The 22,848-nt window shown below is 48.1% G+C and overlaps 1 protein-coding gene across 1 annotated transcript in view; it reads right to left on the reverse strand.

The window, feature by feature from the left end:
- The window catches only part of B3GAT1 (beta-1,3-glucuronyltransferase 1), a 19,479-nt gene extending 17,513 nt beyond the window's left edge, over positions 1 to 1,966 (reverse strand). Inside the window, exon 1 of the mRNA XM_026039310.1 lies at positions 1,693 to 1,966. The gene's annotated coding sequence lies outside the window, so the exon portion shown is untranslated. The remainder of the gene's footprint in view (positions 1 to 1,692) is intronic.
- Between the last annotated feature and the right edge of the window lie 20,882 nt (positions 1,967 to 22,848).

Raw genomic sequence — 22,848 nt, forward strand, 5'->3', positions numbered from 1 at the left:
ACCCCATACATATCCAGCTAGGAAGCCACAATTACTGGTCAGCCCCTCTCCAGAACATCTTCCATCTTCCTCAGTGCTTTAAGTTGACATGGAAAACACAGTTGGGTGCTATATCCAGGAAGAATTTCATGCTTTTCCCCAGTGCCTCCATTTTCCCACGTCTCTGCATCCCTATCCTACCAGTTCCCCATGCAATCTGAACCTCTGTAATCTTTCGGCTGGCTCTTGGGCTGTTGGTTCATACCAGAGAGCTGCGCACAAACAAGTGCTGAATTGCACCTACCAGGCAAGCAAGATTCATCTTTCCAACTTAGAATTTCCTTTTCTGAGCAAGGATTACCCAAGGAAYGAAGGGCTGCCGGCACACAACCATGTAGATCTCCCCTGTGCATTTACACAGCCCTTCTTCCACACACACCCGGACACAGGCTGACACATTGAGGCAAGTTGGCCACACTCGCTGTAGGGGTTTGGGGACAGTTATGATTCAGACAAGTACGTACAGATCTACCCTATTCATCAGCCTGAGGCCACAACAAGCACCGGGCCAGAAGCTCCTTAGATGGGTGCACAAGCTCTTTTACGTCAGTTGACAGCACATTGGGGCTCATGACTTTCTGCACTGTGTGCACATAAGTGGGGACTTCTGCAACACGTCACTGCCTAAGCAACCAAAGCAAACGCTTCCCAACCCCACACCAAACTGGAGATCCATTAAGGAAACACTGGGAGGGGAGGTATCTGAGGGACGGCATGCAGCAAATGAATATTGCAGCAGCAAGATCCTGAGTGAGACAAGGAGGGACCCCTRCTCAAGACGTAGACTTTTGGGAATTAGGTGGATATGGGCTCCATAGGTTAACAGCAGGTCCACCTCCCAGTAAAGTTGTGCTTTACTAGGCTGGTCTGGCTGAGAAGAATTAGCACTTTYGGGGTCAGACCCCCACGAAGTGAGTCAGAGAGAGGCCCAGCAGGGAGGAGGAAAGCATCATTTAAAGACAGATTTATTGATCACCAGGGACTTTCTCCCCCATAATCTTTATTTTTCATCCCCACCCACTCCCACGACATAGCATGACACAGAGATGACTCCCTGGACRGCGAGGCATCCCCCAGCCATCCTCCAAAAGACAGCACTCAGAAAGCTTCTCGCCTTAAGTAGCCTCAAAGTTGGCTGGCATGAATGAAAGGCATTTCAGTTCTGCCTCCTCCTAAATCGCACCCCTTTCTGCCGAGAGGAAAAGCAAGAGGACGACAAGGGAAGAGCCAAGCCACTCGACCGTCTCCCTCCTGTCACTCCTGGATGCAGCAGCAGGCTGGAAGGGCGCCGGGCCATTGTGGCACCACGGACCATCCCCACGAGCTGCAGCAAGCCCGGGAGGGGAGCCCGGAGCAGCTGCAGGGCTGGAGGCAAAGCCTGGAGCACGGGCAGCACGGGCGCATATTCCCCCCTCAGCCCACCCAGCCTTGGCCCCTGCAACCCGAGGAAGGGAGGCGAATCCATCTCCAGCCCCCAGGACCCGCATCCCAGGTCTGCATCCTGAAAATGCAGTGGGAGGGGTAGGAAAACCGCCTCTCTGCCTCCCCTGGCCGCCGGCCTGCCGCCCGCGCGCGCACACCCGCGTGCACCGCCAGCCCCGRGCATAAAGGAGCTCTGTCCTGCTCGCAATGTCTGCCAGAAGCACGAGTTACCTTGTGCCCACAGCGCCCGCTGCCTCCGCTCTCCATCGCCGCCGGGAAGCTGCTCCCATTCAAGCTCTAATCCCTGGGAACAGAGGCACGATTCAAAGCGGATGTTCGCCCACTGGAGCGGGCTCCCCCCGGCAACCTCCTCCTCTCTCTCTCTCCTCCCTTCTTCCTTGTTCGTTAGGATTTTCTCTAGGTATTGGTTCCTAATCCAGGCGGCAAGCAAGGCGCTCCTGCATCGCTCCCCTGCCTCCTCGCTCGGCTCTCAAGGAAACGGCGGCGTCGGGCGAGCTCCTTCCTCCCCTGCTGCCTCCACACGCATCGCCCGGCTCTGCCCGCAGCGCCGCCGTGRAGGGGAGGCTGGCGAGGCTGGAAGGCGGGAGGAGGAGGAGGCCGCGGGGTGCGGGAGGAAGGAGCCGGAGTGTGGCTGAGCGCTTTGTATCCAGAGCGAGCGGCGCTGACGGCCCCTTCCCTCCCCCCTCAGAGGAGGACCTGCGCTCCTAATGGTCTGTACCAATTTATTCCGCCTAGGCAGGGGCACTGCCGGCTGCTGCGGGAGGAGAGGGTGGGCAAGGCTTCGCCACGGCCCCTCCGGGAATTGGTGCGTGCGCTCCTCGCCCTGCAGCGTCACMCGCCGAGCTTGCCGAGGAGAGGGGCTCTCCCGGGAAGTGGGGCTGGGAAGCACTGGGAGGAGGAAGGGTGCTGCCCTGCTGAGCCCGCCCGGCCTTTGCAAGCAGCGGGTGACACCTGGCAGGTCTCCCGCGGCTTCCCCGCCATCCGGCACGGAGCTACTGCACCGCTCGGCACCGCCGCCCACGCCGAGGCCCCCGTGCATCCCGCGGGATTACGGCTTCCTGCAGAGCAGCCGCACGGGGAGGCAGAGCTTGAAGCGAGGGTCCTACCCCCTGGTGCTGCCTTAGCCTAGGCAGGCCTGGCKCATCTCAGTGGGTTTCTCCGAGGCGTAGGCAGGGCCTCGAGTACTGCTCTCCATCACCCACAGAGCAACAAGGCCCATGCATGGTGGCGGGTTAGATTTTCCCTTCAGCGGGGCTGAAAAGTCTGTACAAGGACCATACGGCTGGGCTGGCCTCTGCTCTCCCACTGCCTTGGCAAAACGGGCTCTCGCGCAGGAAAGGCGGCCTTTCCTGTCCTTGGGCTCACTTTCTGCACGGTACCGAGGGAGAGATCAGCTCCTTGCCTGGGAATTTTGTGCCAATTCAGCTGGTAATAAGGGTTTCAGTGAGCTCTGTGCCTATTAAAAATGCATAATGTCCACTTGTATGGAAAGGATGGATTCAGACCCAGTGCTTTCCAGCAAGTCCCAGGCTCCCTGTTGTTATGGCAGGCAGGAGAGGAGCACTGGCAAACTCTCCCTTGGGGCTTAAAGTAAAAGAAAGGGCAAATCCATGCAGTGCCTGGGGGTTGGGTTAGAGAGAGAGGGAAGAGGGAGAAGGGAGTAAAAAAGGCTCCTACTACAAAACCTAAACACATAAATCTCAGGGAGCAGGGAAAGGAGATGCGTTACACCTGCAATTTTTAAGAATTATGGGCAAACAGTAACGTTTTGGGCTCAGGTCTGCACCGGTGTCGCAGGGGACTCACAAAAAGGAAAGGCTGCAGGAGAAGTGCAGGAAGCTCAAGACAGGCAGGCTGATACACACAGGGATATTGCTGCGTCCTTGCCTTTAGCCCCACTTTGAAACTACAGCCCGTTTCACCCGGASATGCCCTGGGCAGGGAGAGCAGCCGAACAGCAGGGCAGACTTGCTGCTCTGGCGCTTCCAAGGCCGTAGCACGTTGGCCTGTTTGCATGATGGGTCCTGGGAGCCACATTCCCAGGAGGAAAACCCAGGAGAGGGCAAGGGGGCGTGTGCAAGGAGATGCTCGAGCAGCCCTCCCAGAGGAGCTCAGGATAATGGGAAAGGTGCATTTTGCTTGGAATCCGGAGTGCATCGCAGAGGATGCGGATCTAAACCAAGCAGCATGGCTGCTGGCAGCAGTATATACAAACAGCAGTTTTTTCCCGCTCCCTCCCCCTTCTTATTATAGCACAAAATACCCCGAGTAAAACACACATCCACAACAATCACCGTAGAAGCGGAACAGAGCCCCAAGTGTGTGCAYRCACACACAAACGCACACACAGACATTCTTCTGGAGAAGGCAGCGTACGTTCAATACCTTAAATGTCATTTTTTAAATATTAATGCTGCGCTTCCGGCTAGCTTTATATAAGGTTTATCAGCACAGCATCGGCAGCACAAGGAAACCCAGATTAGGAAGATTTGGGAAGACACAGTGGCTGATCACAGTGGCTGATCCACCCTGTGTGATGAATGTCCATGAGAGCTGATGGAAGAGAGCCGCTCCTGGAACACAAAAGGGCCTTAGCAGAGCCCACAGACCAYCGTGTCACGGCAGGGAGCTGCTCCCTGCCCTGGCTGCACCACTGCACACACACGGAGAGCTGGAAGCCTGGAGATGCGCCGGTTCGGCTGGCCCTGGGGCTGCCCATGGGATATCSGCCCAACGGATCCGGAGCCCATGCMCAGGGACCAGGGAAACGCCGCAGGGATGCATCAGCAGGTGGTGCTCTCCCCTGTGGATCAGCAAATAAGGGACTAGCCAGCGATTTTCCCACTGGGATTGCAGGACCCGCAGCCTCATGCAAGACCCCTCTGTCACTGCTGAGAGCAAAACAGAGCCTGCATAAGTCCAGAGACGGGGAAAGAAGAGCCACAGGTGGCATGGAGCTTCCTACCAGCCTGGGAGAAGCTTCCTGGCATTTGAGTCTAACTCTTCATGGCTGAGGACTCGTTGCTGGTAGCCTAACCGAGAGAAAAGCCTAAGAGGTTTAGCACGTTGCTGGGAGTCGGCAGGAGAGATACAATAACCCTTGGACTCCTTGTCCAGCCACGGCTCTTCCCGAGTCGTTATCTTGGCTGGAATCCAAGGCAGAGATTGTTCAGAGACTAGCGCATCCCAGACTGTGCTAAATCACATACGTCCAAACCGTCCTCCGAGGGATTTTAATTCATTGGGAAGCACCCTCCTAGCAAACAAAGGTAAACAGTGACCCAGCTCCCTCCAGCCGATCTCTAATTAGACTCTGCTTCTAAACCCCCAGCCCGCTGACGCACGCAGGTCACAAACCCTTGCCTTGGCTCTGGGCATCGCAGCTTGAGACCAGAAGAGAGGAGAGCGAGTGGCAAAATGCACGCACTGCTGCAGTTATCACTGCGCTTCCCGGAGTATCAAAAGAGACAGCCCCAAATGGGCACCACCAGATGACACAACAAGTCGCAGCCTCTTTGCTTCTAGGGCTCAGAAACCCCACATGTCACACRAGCAATTTGGACTCCTCCCCATGTCCTGCTTATAAATATGTTTTGGGGCTGTTTTAAACAACAGAGCCTGAACCCKCTTTGCAGCCTCACCCCGTCCTGCCAGCACGAGCAGGACCCTGCTGCCTCTTCCTTGCAAATGCACACGGACCATTGCAATACAGYAGCAAATACCTCGGTGTCTCCTGTGGCTGCCACGGCCCTGCCGTGTGCCCYGCTCCTGCTATTAACCTCTGTCTCGCTGCTATTATGTGACAAGGCTGGAATCACGTCASCCTGCCTGGGTTCACCCAGCTGCCACTAAGCAGAATCACTTGGATCTATGTGTATAAAAATAAAGCAACTGCTGTGAGCAGGCCTGGAAAAGAAAAATTAATATGCAAACACAGTGATAAATCCTCTGATCTGCACATTTATGTTTTTATCATGTAGTTAATCAGGAAAGACTATGTTCAGTTTAGATACAGCTCCACGCTTCGGCTCTGTAATCCGAATCCCAAAAGGGCCCTATAAAACCATAATCTGCAATGCAAAACTGCAAAGCATGCGGGAGTGTCTATAGATTTTCCAAATCACCTGTGCCCTAATTTAATATGAATAACAATTAGTTTACTCTTATCAGTTAATTGTGCCCCTTGTGGATTCAGCAACACTGCGTCTTGTCACCAGCCGCCTTTGTCTAAGCAAACTTTAATTACACTTCCACGCTCAGCCCGGCCCCGCTCGCAGCTTTGGCAACACAGCCAAAATTGCTGCTAAACAAAAAAGTCCACCACAACCAGCAACAACAACAACAGAGGCAAGGCAGGTTGGGGTTCAGAGCAGCACTTCCATGCGCGCAGCGTTTGCAGCATTCACGTCCAGGGGCACCCTGTGCCAAGAAGCTGCGCCCGCCGTTTCAAAGGAATGCACTATTTTAGAAACAACAAACATCTCCCCTTTAAATACCCACTTTGTTAGCAGGTCTCAAAGCCCTCTTGCAGCGTGGCTGCGATGCCTCTCTCACGCAGACGTGATGTGGAGGCAGGAACCAAACCTGAGCTCTTCCTCGGGCCTTCCTTGGGCTTCCCTTGCACGGAGGATGTTCTCCATTCAGCTGAAAACCGGCCCCTAAGTGTCCAAAGCAAAGAAAGCAAAAAAGGGAGAGACTCTGGCAACCTCTACCAGCTCTGTGGTGGTGGTCAGGCTTCCTGTGCTCTGATTTAATTTCACTCCCATGCAGCCAGATCCATCAACAGCAGAAGCATCATGTCACRGGAACATTAACTAAGGAAGGAACCTCAGACGTACAGTTCTTCCCTCCTCTTAACCCTTCTCCCCCTCCAGATATTGACTGGGAGGTTTTATGCTTTCCTGAGAAGTGACAGAGTCAGGACTTGCTGTAATTAATGGCCCGGTAAGAGACCACGTTTTTGTTATGGGGCTGGTTAAGTCAGCTTCCTATCACGGGCTAACAAAAGAAAATGTTCAGTTTATATAAATTAACGTAATTATACAAACAGATCTCGATACAAAGGCCCCTTTATGTCWTTTTCCTTTGACAACTAACTGCTACGGGCCAAATCAAGAGCCCCTAGCTCTCTCAATACCTWTTAAACACCATTCAAAGTTGAGAGTTCCCTCTAAAACAAAGGCCTTGCAGATCTTGCCCTAAATACTGGTCAATAAAGCACTGAATTTTTCAAATCCAGAGCACCAACAGGAAGAAAGTGCCTTTGAAGGCCTGAAGGATCTCCATGGGGCCTGCCAGTGTCACATCAGTTCATGTAAGTTAGAAACGGCTGTGATTAATCCTGATGCCCGGGAACATTCACCCCCGCAGCTGAGAAGCAATCGGGCTGGACAAGAACAACATTTCTCCCTTGCAATCAGAGCAGCAGCTCCGGTGCTCTGCTGGGAAACCGCTCCTGGAAAGGCAGCGGTCCCTCTGTACAGTTCCGTGTCCCACTCGGGAAAATACTGCCACCAACATATCCGGGTTAAGAGAAAGGAGTACCTCCTGCAGCCATCCCGTCCAGCTGCTCTTCAGCCCGTATTCCTCCTGCCACCAAGCTCTGGATCTGCCCCCAAAGTTTCCCAAACAAGCCAGCTTGTTCATGGTGCTAACCTAACCCTTCTTAGGGTTCCCCCTTCAGCTTCTGCTCTGAATGAACGCTCCTAACATTCCCTTTCAAGGGCACGTCTCCCCTTGGGTTTCAWCCTCTAAATGATGGGATTATTATTTTATGATAAGCTGGTTGGACGCAGAACCCACTTGAATGGCTCCACGGTAAATCAGGGAGTGAAGGACGTGATCCAGAAGGATCCAAAGACCTGGAACAGAGGAGGCCACTTCCCTCATCCTTTCCCTGTGGTCCTTCATCCCAGGAAGACGGCGTTTTCTATTTTAGTATATGGTCTGTGCAAACACTGAGCATTTTGCAACAACAACAACAAAATTTCATTGACAGAAATGCTGCAGAATGCAACGTTTTGTGGTTCCCTTCTTAAAGCTGTGCTAAGGCTCCCCTCGCCAGGCAGGTTCACAGACACACGCACAGTCTGCATAGCCGKGCATGCCTTCCCAGGCACCTCTGCTTGCACATCTCCAGGTTACAGCTGTTCCATGACCAGGTCTCTCACCTGCAGGTTGCAAACTCGTTCCTCTCACCAGCCTAGGAGGCACATCCAGCGCCTTGACAAAGCTGCTTCAATGTCTCATCTCCCTTGCTAGGATAAGAGCAACTCAGGACACTGCTAAATGTCTACCCGCTCGRCTCATCAGCTTAATGGAAAGAGGCAGACCCAAGCTATGTGCCCCTATTTGCTGCTTGATACCCCAAGGCAGTCGCGCTCAASCTCCCTGAAGTCCAGTTCCTATTTCATGTGGATCTCCTTCTTCTCCCTTGTTTGCTGCCTCCTCAGTCCGTCCAGGGCATCTCTGCTTACAGGACCTGGCTTGTTCCCTGGTGTCGGAGCTGTCACTTGCTTGCAGCAAGTGACAGGCAGCAGTTTCGCTCGGCACAGTTGGGTGAACAGCCCCTTCCAGCACATTTTGTTATTCACATGCTCCGCCTGCTAATTGCTTTCTGAAATGGGGAAGAAACAGATGACGAGCAGAATGCAGCTCCTGACAAATTCCTCAGCACTGTAAATACGATTCACCTTGCTGTAAACAAGGAAATGCCAAATGGCAGCGCTGGTTTGTGCTTACGTTTTAAAAAAATCAAACAATCCCTGCACCCAAACTGAGAGTGCACACTAGAAAACGTCACCYCCCCACAACCCCACACACCCTTAGCTAGGGCCAGAGCCCAGCTCTATTTTGGGTAGGTTTATAACAAGGAATTCCCATGTGGCAGGTTTCTCTGAGCCTTTAGCAAGCACGTGCCAACCCTAGTGCAATCATGGGCCATTTTGCCAGCACTGGTCAGTGCCACAAGCTCTTTGCCTTGCTGAGAAGCCCCAGAACCAAGCACTCAAGCAAGGTCGCTTAAAAACACTAAGAAAGAACTTTCCTTCATTAACCTTTTCAGTCTCTCAGCATCAGTTATGTTAGAAGACCAGAGGCTTCTGTATTTTAAAGCAGCATCACAGGAACGTGGATCTGCTGGATCTTTACAGACATTATTGTTCTCTGCTACTTTAAGGGAAATATAATGTGCTCTTAAAAACAATGAGATTTAAAATTAATAAGCTTGGGGCTTTCAGTCTTGTGGCCTGTGAATGTGTGGGTTACACACCTAAAACATTTTCAAATATCTTCTCTACAGGCACAAAGCCTAAGAGGTTATTTAAAAGCAAAAGGAGATTCCCATATTTCCACAAACAGAGGCTCTTCAGAGAAACATCAAACACCGTTAGATTCACGATCACATTGCAAAAATCGACAACACTAGTRTATAAGTGCACAATATTACTCCTTACTTCCTCATCTAAACTACTGTGCAGTGATATGGTTCAATAGCAGGAGTCATCCCACCCCGGAGGCAAYTGCATTTCAATAGCAGGAGCAATGCAGAGGTGCACACTCACAGCTGCCACTCACCAGGGACAGAAGGTGCTGGAAGCACTAAGATTAGGCAAAGAAAAGAAAACTCCCAAGAGCAACCAGTAAGTAAATGCTTGCTATGGGTTATKTGCTCCTGCTTGTGGAAAGATGTGAGCGGAGGAAAACTTCAGCGCGCACGAAGTGAAGTATTGTTTGAGGCACAAGGAGATCTGCTCTGATGGAAGATATCAGATAAAGTCTAAGAGATTAAGGAAAATGACCATGGAAATTTTAATTCACAGGATCCTTTTTTTCCGYGGGCAGATGGTCATTTTAGGCTTTCTACTCTCTAATCCCTCATTCTGCAAAGCAAACATCCTAAATCCCAGATAATGTAGGTTTTACCATCTCATATATTTCCCACAGCATTATGTCTGGCCCCAGCGATAGGATACATATGCTTAAACATCTGGGTGCCTAAGTAATTTCCCACCACAGGACGCTCCTACCTGGCTTTAGCTCAGAGGTGGCCTCTGCATCCTGGCCTCCAGCCCCAGAACGCAGCAGGGGCCCCTCTTCAAACAGTCACCTTTTGCGGGGAAGAGACTGAGAGGAGCAGCTCTAAAGAAGACTTAGAACTCAGAAACTCACCACCAGGTTCTCCGGCTGCTTCTTTGTTAGTAGGTAATTTGTACGGAGCAGTTAACATCTCAAAGCCTTGCACGGAGAGCTCACCATTAGACTCGCGTGCATGTGAATCTCATGAAATATGCATCTTGTTTGCTTCCGAAAAAGCTGGTTAGCTCAGACCACGAGAAGACCAGAAATTAATGATGAGAAAAACAGTCACCCTCCGTTTGCCCTCTAATGAGCCCTGGATGGACAYGGAACAAGGGGAGAGTCTGTAAGAGCTTGGAAGAGACAGGAGCCCCGGACACACTCTCTGCTGATATAAATCACCATGACAAATGCTCCACAGCTCTTCGAACCAGCTGAAGATCCAGCCTGTCCTCCACGCAGAGAAAATCTTCCTGCAGCTGAGAGACCACAGCGACAACAACATTAATAATGGTCACACGGCTAAGTCTTAAGCAGGACTCAGCAGATGCCGGGGACCGAAGAGCCCCTGACTGCTCCTCAGGAGGGTTTTGGACTCGCATCTTGGGATGCCTCTTCCTGAGGGGCCCTACCATCTCCCATGGCTAACAGCTCGTTGTTTGCATTCATGCACGAGGAGCAAATTCTTCATTATTGCGGGGATCCGACATGTGCAAACAATTGAAGTAAATTGATTGTGTTTTCCAAATCATCACACAGGCTCTAATTCTATCTGCAAGGCGCACTAATTTGCACTAGAATTACCTCCTAAATTAGGAATTAGAGCTTTTGACAGAGAAGAGCAATGACTGTCCTTGTGCTGCAAGGCTCGTGGGGAGAAGGCGCAGGTCCCTCCCCAGCAGCACCCCAGGAYGCCTTCATCAGCCTAGGGAGCCTACTGGGCTGTGGTGAAGGAGGCAGCAGATTAAACGAAGCTTCAGCAGTTTCTAGAGAGGTATCTCATTGATCTACATGCTCATTTAAAGGCATCAGTATTTAAATTCCATCTAATTTTACACAGAACATAAGTTTATCCCTCACCTCTTGAAAAGCAGAGATATAAAGCCTTGCATTTTCTTTTTAAATCATTAAGTTATCTTTAATGATGAGCCAAAGAAGCATCTCTGTCTCTGGAGGGAGAAAGGACCAGAATGTCCAGCACTTTCCAAAGCACGAGGCATGAGGAACACCTTGGATGCTGCCCTCTCTACCCAAAACTCAGCAAAGCTTCCAATATTCCCAAGCCCCAGATGCTCCTTCCTCACAAATAATGTGATAGGCGTCAGTTATATTCCTCAGGACAGCTAAAGGACACCATATAAACATGTAAGCTAAATATCTACGCCTGTTGGGTCMCTTGCAATGGAAATGGGTCTTGGCTGAGTCTCTGTCGACAGTCTAGCGAGATGCAGGCTCACAGAGCACCGTTCCCTGGTCTTGGGACATTTGCCACGTCTGCAGCACGGATTCTTGGTTCTAACAAGAGTGAAACCCAACGAAAACCATCTCYGAGGGCTGAATACAATTATCGCCAGGGCCCAGGGAGCGCTCACAGCTTAAGCTGGACCGGACACAAAGGAATAGACAAATAATGTAGAAGGGAGAGGGAAGGCAACACCGCCTCTCTCAGATATGCAAAAATAGCCAGCCAAACCCCAGGGAGTCACAAAACTGACTTTGTAAAGGCATGATTAAAGACAAAACAAACACTCAGGGTTGTTTTTCTTTTTTTTTTTTTCCTTTCCCTTTCAACTTCAGCAATTATAGAAACTTAACCTGAAGCACACTCTATCTGCAACCAGTTGAGCTCCATAACTATTTATGTGCTTAATTTGAACGGAAAGCTGAGATATTAATACGCTCATGCGTTCCTAGGAGCTGAAGATTTGAAGAGAGAGAGAGAAAAAAAAAAGATATCTCTTGAGTCTTGCAATGTTTGATGAAATAATGAGACCGTGGGAAGGAGCCGAGCGCCAGAGCTCCGGCTGCAGCCACCACACACAGCTGGCAGGTCGGGAYGGGGCAGGTTTAGTCAGCAGCTCTTTGCTTGTGCATGCGAGGGCCCTTTGCCTCGTGCACGAGCAACGTGGCAGCCAGGGCTCTTTTTCTTTTTTTTCATCTCTTATGATGAGTTTGCCTTCTCTTCCCGCTTAACTAAATTATGGAGTGTTTGTGTTTCCAGCGCCCGTGCGTAGCTGGGCCAAGCAGAGGGATGCGGGCACGTGCCCTTGGAAGCAGGAATGAGTCTGGGATGAGGGTTCCGAGCCACGTGGGCCACAATAACCCAGTGCACAGCCCCTGCTCCCCCCTTTATAGCAGCAGATGGATGCACAGAGCGAGCCTTAGATGTCTCCAAAGAAAACCCGGATGACTGGAGCCTACTCCTGCTTTCCAATGAGAGAGCGTGTCGAGAGGAAACGCAGATTTGCTGTATGTTAGATGCAGTTTTTCTTCCCAAATGATCTTTTTTTTTWAATAAAACCGCCTTGTCCATTTCATAAAAGCAGCTCGTTTTAGAACAGCACTACTTTTGCATTAAAAATGTTTCCCCTTCATAAAACACTGCTGCTACAATTTTAGTATAATAGCCCTTCATATTCTCTAGAAATATGCTGTAATTTATATTTAAAGGGACCTTAAAAATGTTTCGAGACTCAGTTTTTATTCAAAGACATCTGTCCCTTTTATCTCTCCATATTTGGAAGAAAGAAGTGTTTCTATAAAAGCAAAAAAAGAAGCCAGAGAGGCTTTCCTTCCAAATTATAATTGTTACCTAAGCTTTCGGTCAGGATTATGCAAGTCTTGTGTGTTCCAGCCCACAAAACGGGGTTGTGGGGTTATTCAGCAAAGTGAGATCTGCAATCCAAGCAGCAAAAAGTTTGTTTTTCTCTCTGGGTCTTCCCAGTTTCATTCCTGATACATCCACCCAGACTGAAGGTAATGGCACTAATAAATCAATCCTGAATTGATAAAGGCCTGACATGAGAAGAGGTCTTGATCCCACAGTCAGCTTCCTATGCCCAGATCCATGCACACACACAACATTAATAGGGGGTAGAGCAGAGAGGCACTGGCAAACACACACACATTCAACTGGAAATCGAGGGTTATCCTATTTTTCTCCTGAGAAGCAGGACATTTCATTAACTAAAAGCCAGATATTAAGAAAAAGAGTCAAGTAAGAAATGGGAACTCTAAATATAATTTTGCTCATTTTCAAATGGTGCTGCAATCACTCAGATGCACTGCAAAACGTTGGCACCAAATTAATGTTAAAATGAGGGACTTACCGTGCGCTGCCAGTTGGCTCCAGACCCACAGCTGCAGACAGCAGTGGCGGAGGCTGGTTGTATCTTTGCACTTGGCGGTGGTCAGCCCACGTGTCCCAGACAATTCCAGCTATTGTCCTAAAATTGCTGTTCCCTGTGAGCTTTAGGCTTCTCTGTGTAACATTTTCCATTCATAGAGTAAATGCTTCAACCCCTCCAGCCTTCTATGCAATTGCACCTTCGAATTCATATTCGTTGTAGCTGTTTTTTTGCTAYGTGACACTTCCTTCCTCTGCAACTAAACCCTGTTATTGTCCCCAGCCCACACACCTCCACAGGCATTCTTGGTTCTGACTCACATTTCTGCACAACCTGCAGAAGTCCCACTTCTATTAGCAGCACTTTAGCCATTCCCCCAGCCTTTTCACTCATTTTTTTTCATTATGCATTTGTCCTCTAGACCCTTCAGTCACACATACCTTCTTCCTATAGCATCTGGCTTTGCAGGTGTTGGTGTTTTCCTGTCTGGCAAGTTCTCACCAACTGAGCCTGGCCTCATGGCTCACCTGCCGGGAAGTCTCCCTGCAAAAATTAACAACCAGTAGTTACTATTTGCCTGAAAAAAGGGCAGATAGAAATTAATATCACTCAACTAAATACCTAGATGCTTCTTCCCAGATCTTTATGTCTTTGATTTTTTTTAAAAAAGGAGAGGGGCAAAGCCRGGTGTTCTGATACTTCTTTTCTCTGTGGATGCTGTATTAACCAGGCAAGGACATAGAGTTTATCAGACAAAGGCATTCAAGGAACTAGGGAAGAGGTATCCTTTAGATGGGGATATATATTTCCACGCAGCAGAGATTTTTTTCCATCTGATCAGCAAATCACACCCTTTTGCAGTAGGATTAGTTGATGCCTTTAATGATAAGAAGATTATATTTTCCCCCTCTCTTCGCAGCTCAAACCTCCGAAGCAGAACGAGCTTTCTTGAAACACCACCACGGAATTACCGCTGTCCTCACAGGAAAGGCTGGGGAGGACATCAGAGCGGAACAAGGGCATTTGCCCTCAACATACCCGCACAGCAGCTCGGCAGAAGCAAACAGCAGCAGCAGACGAACCCTTCAGCTCACATCTCCACCGAGGGGCTCCCGATTGCCATATGTCCTGGGCTGATGACAGCGCTCTGGAGACTAACAGATGCTCTTTGCTCCCCGGTGCAAGCCCAAGTTATGGCTCTATCCAAATACGGAGCAGCACGGCCCTTCTGCGTAGTTTGGGGCCACGTGAGACGTAGCCAAAGGTGATGCAAAGGGCCCCTGCAAACGGCTCCAAGCAGGGGAGAASTGTTCTGCACTGCACAGCCTGTCCCTCCGAGGTGCCTCTTGCGACTGGGATTGCAGCTCTAAGCGCCGGTATCCGGGGGACATTTGTATTGGAAGATGCAAATTAAAGAACGTTTTCCTAGCATAGGAAGCTCTAATTAGCAAGCAGTGCATCCAGGCCAAATGAACCATTTAGATTGATTGACAGAGCCGAGCGGGTCTTGGAAACCCAGTGGTGGCGTTTTCAACGGCAGGAGCTCCAACCTTCCAGCATTCAGCTGCAGGGGAGCCGAAGGGAAGCCAAAGTGAGGAARGAAGAAAACAATGATGCATAAAGGGAAAGTTAAATTAGAAAAAAAAGTATATTTATAAATAAATATAAAAGAAATACAGGGGTATCTTTCTGCTTCTGCACATATCAGGGCCCGTCTGAGGGCTTGGATTTCCCTGCCTCTCGGAGCACACAGGGATCTCAGAGGCGTGAGTGCCTGCTCACRGTGATGAATGGAAGACACGGATCCATCCCAGTCTTCTTGAAGCGAGGGCTAGCTGAGCAAACTGACAGTGAGTTGTGTATAAACTGATGAGCGAGCTACAGGTGCGCAAAAAAAAAAAAAAAAATTGTTTCTACCAGAGCATCTGGAATAAACCCAAGCTCAACAAAGAGATCTCATTTCTGGGAAGCTGGGCTGGTTTATTTGTCTTCGTATCATTCATCTTCCTTGCTGCTCTACCTCCACCCATGGGCTGCTGCTGCTCCCTGGGCCAATGGAACAAATCAAAAGCCCAGGCTGAGCCTTTATTAGCCTGTGCAATGCAAGTCAAGCTGCTTTGAATGTCCTCTTGTTGGGTATTAATGCAGCATGCCATTTGTTACACAAGTATTTTGCTGTGGCAGACAGAAAGTGACATTTATGGGTCTATCATGAGAATGAATTTCACCATCCATTAAAATGATGTACAGGTAAACACTCCATTCATTTTAAATCTATGAGCTTTGGTTCTTTCTCTGCTCTGGTAGATGGGTCCGTCAATACAGCTACTATTAGCCAAACTATTTGCTGGGAAGTGAGAACTGCTGAAAAAATGTTAAAGGCCTGTAATTAAAGGGATTATAGCTTGAATGGAGAGTGCAAGAATTAAAGTTATTAGTGAATTCTCCCCTGAAAGACGTGCACRTGCAAGATCTTGGCTTCCAGCTGGAGCTGCTGTGCAGAAGGGCAGCACGGTGTTAATCAGTGGCCACGTTGCATGCAGGAGGGTGAGGAGAACTGGAGGGCAAATCCTTAACACAACACGTTGCAATGCTTCAGGATGCTCTGCCGGGGTGGATATTATATAAATTTTGGTTTTCTGAAGAACTGTCCCTGGAAATGTAGGAGGTAGCAAGGAGGCACGCTATAAATGTAAGCTACTTTGCTTGAAAAATGAGGTACAGTTGTTTATCCACTGTAATTGTGGAAATTAAAATAATAACAATTACAATTAAGTGACTCATGTACTACTGTGCAATTAATTTAGCCTTAGAGTTAATATTATTGCGTATTAAATAAAAGTCAAATGATGATATATAAGTTGTCTCCATGGTTCAGGCAGTCGCATTGCTCTGCTGGACCCAGAACTAGGTCTTCTGAGTGCAACATCACATCCAAGGAACCTGCACATACAGGAGAGGGCATTCGTCCTTTAAACCAAGCCCAGACCATGGCTTAGTCACCTCTGCTGCTTTTTTATAAAATAAAGTTGTTACTCCAGCTTTCTTGGGCAACTGTTAGCCTAAAAGAGCCGTATTTCATCTGTCTGAGCATCTGTTTTGGGTCACTTACCATTCCCATGCTTTTGGACTATGTCCCTAAAATCATCTTTAATATCTAGACATTTCCATTTGGTAGCATTTCTAGGTTGAATTTGTGACTTATCAGCTGTGAGTTCCTACTTATTGGGTATCAAGTGCAGGATTGAGAAGTTATGACAAAAAAATTAAGAAAGAAAGAGCTTTCTTTTTGTGAAAATATTCTTAAACTAAGAGGAAAAAAAAAAAAGGAATATGGAAAAAGCAATGAAAAAAAGGTATTTTTAAGCAGAATGTTTTATAAAATTCTCCAAGAGGCATCAGCAGGTCTAGAATCCTCATAAATATGTTTTCTGTAATCAGCTAGTATTTAATTAACACCCAGTAGCTGCCTGACAGAATCTAAATTGAATCTTTAAGATACTTAATTTAGAAAGTGCAGCTGAAATGTATTGCAAGTGCTTCTCCTGGCTTGGCCATCAGTCCCTTCCCTTTGATAGATGCAAAAGCTTTAGTTCATGGACAGCTTGTCTGAGTCTGGGGAACCTGAGAAGCTAAAATTCGCTTTCAAAGTGGATCTATTTAATTCATTCTTCTCTTTCTTTCAATTACAGCCACTTCCCTCAGGAAAGGAAACCAAAGAGAGCCTCTTAGCTGCGGCTGAAACACGGGATCAGAAAAAAATTAGGTGAGGAAGTGTATTTCCTTAAAAGTGCTCTAGGAATATTCACCCAAACTGGGTAGCTCTTGTTATATTATGCATATGAATTATCTTCAGAGTAGTCCTTACTCTCCTTGCTCTCTTCTGCTTATATTCACTGTGACATATACGTCTCAGCTGCATTTGTATGAGCTTTTTCTTTGATCTCTTAAGTAGCTGGGGTCCTTCTTTCCATTGCAACTTTTATTTAAATGTTAGYGTTGTGTCTGTATTTGTTCTTTTTCAAGTGGGTCCCAGTGACATAGAAACCAGGTCCTGCACAAATTCTGGAGAACCAGGGGGAGCTTGAATCCTTGCTGCACTGACCTGGGTTCTCTTCTCAGAGCAATATGTTCACACCACCATGGGGGCAACACAAGTCAGAAGGGAATCACATCCAGCCCCTTCCAGCCTGTTTTTTCTCTGCTATTTTACCCCAATGTACGAACACATTCCTGACACCAGAAAAAGTCCTGCTCTGGGTGGGAATTTGCAATTCCGGGTGCTTTTCGCCTTGAAACTTTGGCTGTTTTCCAGCCTCATCTTCAATCTGCGCCGCACGCAGCCTGGGTACTAAAGCAGTCCTGCAGTTTCAAAGCAGATGAGCTCCCACAAGCACGTCAGACAGAACAGTGCATGGCTCAAATGGCTCTCCAGAAGATATTTAACTCCTTGCTAAGGTGTCTGGAGGAGCTCCTATAGGTGTCTGGGCTCTCATGTGCATCGAGGGCATTCTCCTCACCCCAAGCCCCATGGACACCCTGTCCCAGGACCCTCACAGATGTCACCTCGGAAAAGCAGCCTTGGCTGTTGGTTGGGCTRCACACAAGGCACGTTTGCAAACGTGCTCAGAATTGCCCAGCCACAGCCCATATGTCTACAGCAGGTCATTTAACTGGTTGTGATGGATGCACGGTTGTGATGACATGTTATACGGGCTGGTGGGCTGCAATAAAGAAGGATGGTTCCTAGGTCTTGGAGCGAGGTCTTCAGAAACAGCTATTTGTGAGACGGAAACACTCCAAGCCATTGAGGAGATGGTGACAAACATGAGGACCCCAGCATCAGATAAGAGACAGTTATCTCAGGGAAACCCTTGCYGACCACAAGTGCTTTTCCAGCATAGCTTGGCCGCAGGATACGATGCACATCATTGCTCCAAACCCAGAGCCTATTCCCCTGTCACCCGCAGAGAAGGGATCCCTCATCTCTGTGCACCCAGACCCACCTTGCCTGAGCATCTTCCTCATGTCCCATATGGACCATGATCATGCTCAGGTAATGGAAAATGCAACTTCCTCTCCCTCATTAATTAATTCAGACCTGCAGAGCACTTCAAGGTTCTTGCACGAAAGGTACCAAACAAATCCAAAGCATTACTATTAACAAAATGTTCAGTCTTTCTACAAATTAATTACTTTGTGATATTTTCTTCATGAGGAGTATTATCTAACACAACTAACGCACTACATCAAACACGCACATACTACTCAACAGCTAATCCAGCGAGAGAGAGCGATAGGAAAATGTCTGTAGGGTTTAACGGGGGAATAACAAACAAACAGGCGATCACATATGTTTCATTTTGCTTAATATCTGGGATCTGTCTGTGAATAAACATTTCATCTCGCACCTTTTTGATGGCTGCCACAACAGTATTTCAAAGAGATCGCTCCGTCTTCACAAGGCGGTGGAGGTTGCTCTCCTGTGAGAAGAGAGAGATGAAAGACAGCTCCACAATGTAGTTCCAACAAAGCCCCAGACCTTTTGAACCGCCAGGATTTATATGTCATTAAATAATTAACTCAATGATGCATGATGGAAAGTAATGTGCCTCTCTGTGAAAGACCTCAATTAATTGCTTTCATTTCAGCAGACACCGAGGCTTCATGATGAGATATGTGAGGTGAACTTTATTTCAGAGATTGCCTGATAAAGGCAGCCGTAAAGAAGGTAAAAAAAATGACTTGTTCAGATAAGACTTTTGTTTGCTGGAATGTTTTTTGTATTGCAGTGTCTTTGGCTTAAATTAACTGACATAATCAGATGCAAAGAAAGAGTGCTTAGAGCCTTGCCCTTGTGCTATGAATTCCAGGGACAGTAAGAGGCATTTCAAGGCATATCTGAACCAGAGATTTGCAGTTCACTTATCTGATGACTCTTACTTGTCATCATTCACAACCTGGCRTGTGCAGTTTGGTTTAATCTGTCATCTCTGCATCCTGCCTCCTCTCYTGGGATTATCCTGTAGTCTAATAGGATGTAATTCTATCCGCTACCCTAAAGCAAGTAGCTGGGAAGCCAGGCATTGAATGGAAAGAGAGAACTCAACCTCTTGCAAGTCCATGACCAACTCTGAGGTCAGATGCATTCAGCTAAATTTAGAGTAAGGGKTTTTTTTTTGTATTCTTCCAGCCTGATGCAGATTTGGAAGGGTGAATGGGGAGGAAACCATTAATGGTAAAAAATATCCACAGATTTACACCTCAGGTCAGAGGTCTTCAGTGAGAAGGATGCTTTTCTAACCCCACATTTCACATGGGTGAAAACGAAGTCACCTAAGGACAGTTTCCARCCTTGCGACTTGTGTGCCAGTGACCATGGCCCTACCTCAACCCGCGGTGAGACAACCTGAGCTTCACCCTGGAGGGAAATGGGATCATATGATCCAGATGGGGCTACTTCAGCCAGGTTGCTGCTTCATTATTTAAAAGGCTGCAAAAAAAAAACGGACTAATCTGGTGCCATCTGCTGAGGACAAGGTGAGAAGAATCCTGCCAGCGTCTTATGTTCGCCGCTGTCCAYTGGGCTCCCAGGGCGGCCGCTTCCACCTCATTACGAGCTGTCACATCCAGTGCTGCTGCCCCCGAACGGGCACCTGAGGCTGGAGCGGGCTGCGGAGCAGAGCTCCTGGCTCCTTGGCAGGTGGCAACGGGCTCAGCCAGCGGTGAGCAGCACTGCACGGGTGCCCACTTCCCGCCGGGAGCATCTTCCCAGGCAGCATGGATGGCGCTGGAGCTCTGGGAAGGCTGTGTGCCACGACAAGCTCGGAGCAAAGAGCTCCCCCCATCAAGGAAGGCAAGCTCTGACCTTCTGGAAATACGTATTGCCAAAAAGGGTCCTGCTCTCATCTTGGCCACGTTACCTGCTCTGCTGGTGCACTGCACTGCCACGTCACGGGTAACAAAGCCATCCTGGGACTATTAATGGTCATTGCTCCTTCTGCACGGCCTCCGTTTGGGCAGGAAACCTAAAACCACTGCCCGCAGTGACACAGAAGGGTGCATTTGTGGACCATTAACTGGGTGGGACTGATGGGCAGCCGAGGTTCTCCCTGCTTTGAGGCGCTGGAAACCCAAAGGAGCGAACTCTCCATGCAGCCGGAGCCATCAACTGTGGTCTTCACGTGGGCTGACTGGAATGAGCTTCATTAATGTTTTCCTTTGTATAATCCATCATCCCTTCAACAATGCATTTCTGACAGTTAATTAGACTCCACACAGTGGAATAAGTAGTGCCGTGTTTGGAATTATAATCCATTGCTGAAAAACAGACCGTACGAGGCGTATCACCAGCCGGAGCTCTTGGACATCTTAAGTACTTTCTATTCCAAAGCCTGGTAAACTATGTTTAGCCAACAGTTCTGCAGCGTATTTGCAAATGGCTTTATCACAAAGAGGAGTCAGGAATCAGAGGCCACCTGTTCATTAGCAGAAACCAAAATAAATAAATACCTACATAAATGCAGACAACAAGGGCCTCAAAGGATCACTCACATGAAGATCAGCTTTAGGGATCTCCAAGTCTTTTGTGGACCAACTCGAACATGATTTTAAACTAGTCATTCCCCTCTTCAAAGAGCTCCCTTCCCCRAGGCAGGGATGTTCCACCTCTGAACGTAGGCCATATGCCACGGAGAGACAACTTCCCGGGCACAAAGCTGCTCTGAAGGCTTCTTTCTAAATGATCCCTCAGGTGTCGGCGTAAATGAACTGCCACGGTGAGCCACAATCCTTCCCGAGAGCACCCTTCCTGCTGCACAACGAGGGAGTCTCTGGTTRGASGGAGCAGGAGCAGCCGCCCTCAGCATCCCCCTTGGCCAAGCATCCCTTGGATCCAAATAGGACGCAGACTTTTGCGCCACATGTGGGCAGGTTAGCCAAGCTGCACACAGAGCTTCTGTGCAGGCACGCATCCTTCTGCTGGTTAGGTGGAGAGTTCTGCATTTAGAGTCTTTATCTTTTATTCATGAAAACAATTTCCACGAAAAAAATATTTGTTATAAAGGCATGAGATACAGAGGCTGACACCAGCTGTCTAAACTCAGTTAATCTGGAAACCTTAGAGTGTATCTTTCCCTTTGAACTTTATTTCGTTCAGCTTCCTGACAATGCTATCCTAATTTAAGCTGTAGCAAAAAAAAAAAAGAGTTGGAGGAGAGGACTAGACACACACAAGTTGATGGTTATTCATTGATTATTTGAGGCATAAATTGCATTGATTATGGAAACGACGAAGCCAGTGACAGAGAAATGGGCAGCCTTCCCAGGTCAGCATTTGTATGTCTGAATCCTGTCTGCAAATCACTGCTGGAATTCAAGCATTTATGCACTGATATGGTTCCTGTCCCTGAATATTCCAGCACATCTGGAGTGCTAATGAGAATGCTTAATCAGATAGAGCTGTGCATTTCACACATGGGAAAGATTGAGGCAAAGCAAGACCTGCTTTTTTTCACAGAAATCTCTGGCAGAGCCAAAACTGAGCTCAGATTTTACAACATATTTGACAAACTGAATTCAGATTTTACAACTCTGCAGCCAAGGCCTGTAACAAAAAGAGCATCTTTCAAAAATACTGAATGCCTCCAATCACATTGTTTTTGTGCTGGAGGAAACCAATTTTCCATTGTAACCTTTGTTGACAGTGAATTGATGAGAGGCTGATATTGGAGAAGTTATGAACTTCTTTCGCCAATCTTTATTGTGACTCCTGGGGAAATAGGACAACAATTTTTCATATGGATGTTCTGAGGACAGATACATGAAAGATTGTGAGATGCTCAGATACAACCATATAAGATCACAAATGAAAGCTAAAGTGCAATCGGAATTCCAAGGCAAATATTACCCAGAATTGTCTTGCTTGTGTATTTTCTGGTCCAGCCAAAGATACCTTATATTTCTCTCTGATTCCTAGCTCCTGCAGACATGTCAGTAGCTGCAAATATCAGCTTTCAATTTTCAACTATCATCATATTAGAAGAAAGGTTATTTTCAGCCTCAACTTCCCTATTTTAAGCACAAAAGAAGAGAGCCCTGTAGCTCTGGCTTTACAATGCTGGTAAATATTTTATGACTGCTTTACTTACCAGAAGGTTGAACAACATTAGTGCAGAATGGATATGTCATGCCAGGCAGAGACAACTGTGGCTTCTGTACAAATGCTTTTCACACTATAAATATAGATCTTCCTCCATAATTGCAACACAATCTCGATCTGCCTCTGGTGATAAAGAGGGGGGGRAAAGGCTGGTTAATTTAATTAGAGTCCATCTGAAAACCCAGTAGCATGAAATAACTTGATATACAGAAATAACAGCTACAGACAACATTTCATTGTTTCTTATCTATACTTCAGACCTTAAATTGCATAAACAATATGACTAGAGATAGCCCTAAGAATATTTTAACGACGTCAGAAAATTAGCACTTGTTCAGCTCCCAGGTTTCTGTCAGAAAAGGATGCTGAAAATGTGCCTAGAATAATATTCACCCTGAGGAAATTAATAGCTAATTGACGCCATCCATTCMGCATCCCTTCTATTCGCCCAGAATGTAAACATCACCCACTAAGGACTCCCCCCCTGCTAAGACCCTCGCTGCTATAAGGGAGCCACTGTGAAATCCAGCTGTGAGACACGACGTTAAAACACTTGACCTTCCCCCAATACCTGGTCAGCACCAGAAGCGCTAGAGTCAGCGGGACGGAAAYAAAATCAGTGCAGAGGCGAAGCGGRAGCGGCGGCCCCGSCGCCCCCCGGGCCGGCAGCGCCGAGTCCCTCACGAGAGGCGGCTCCGAGGCGGCGCCACCGGCAAGGGCGACAACTGAAACCACGTGTCAGTCCCCTCTCAGGTCCGCTCCCTGCCGGGAACACCAGGGGAA

Source organism: Nothoprocta perdicaria, unplaced genomic scaffold, assembly GCF_003342845.1.
Source record: "Nothoprocta perdicaria isolate Ctin4 unplaced genomic scaffold, notPer1 scaffold_228, whole genome shotgun sequence".
NCBI lineage: Eukaryota > Metazoa > Chordata > Aves > Tinamiformes > Tinamidae > Nothoprocta > Nothoprocta perdicaria.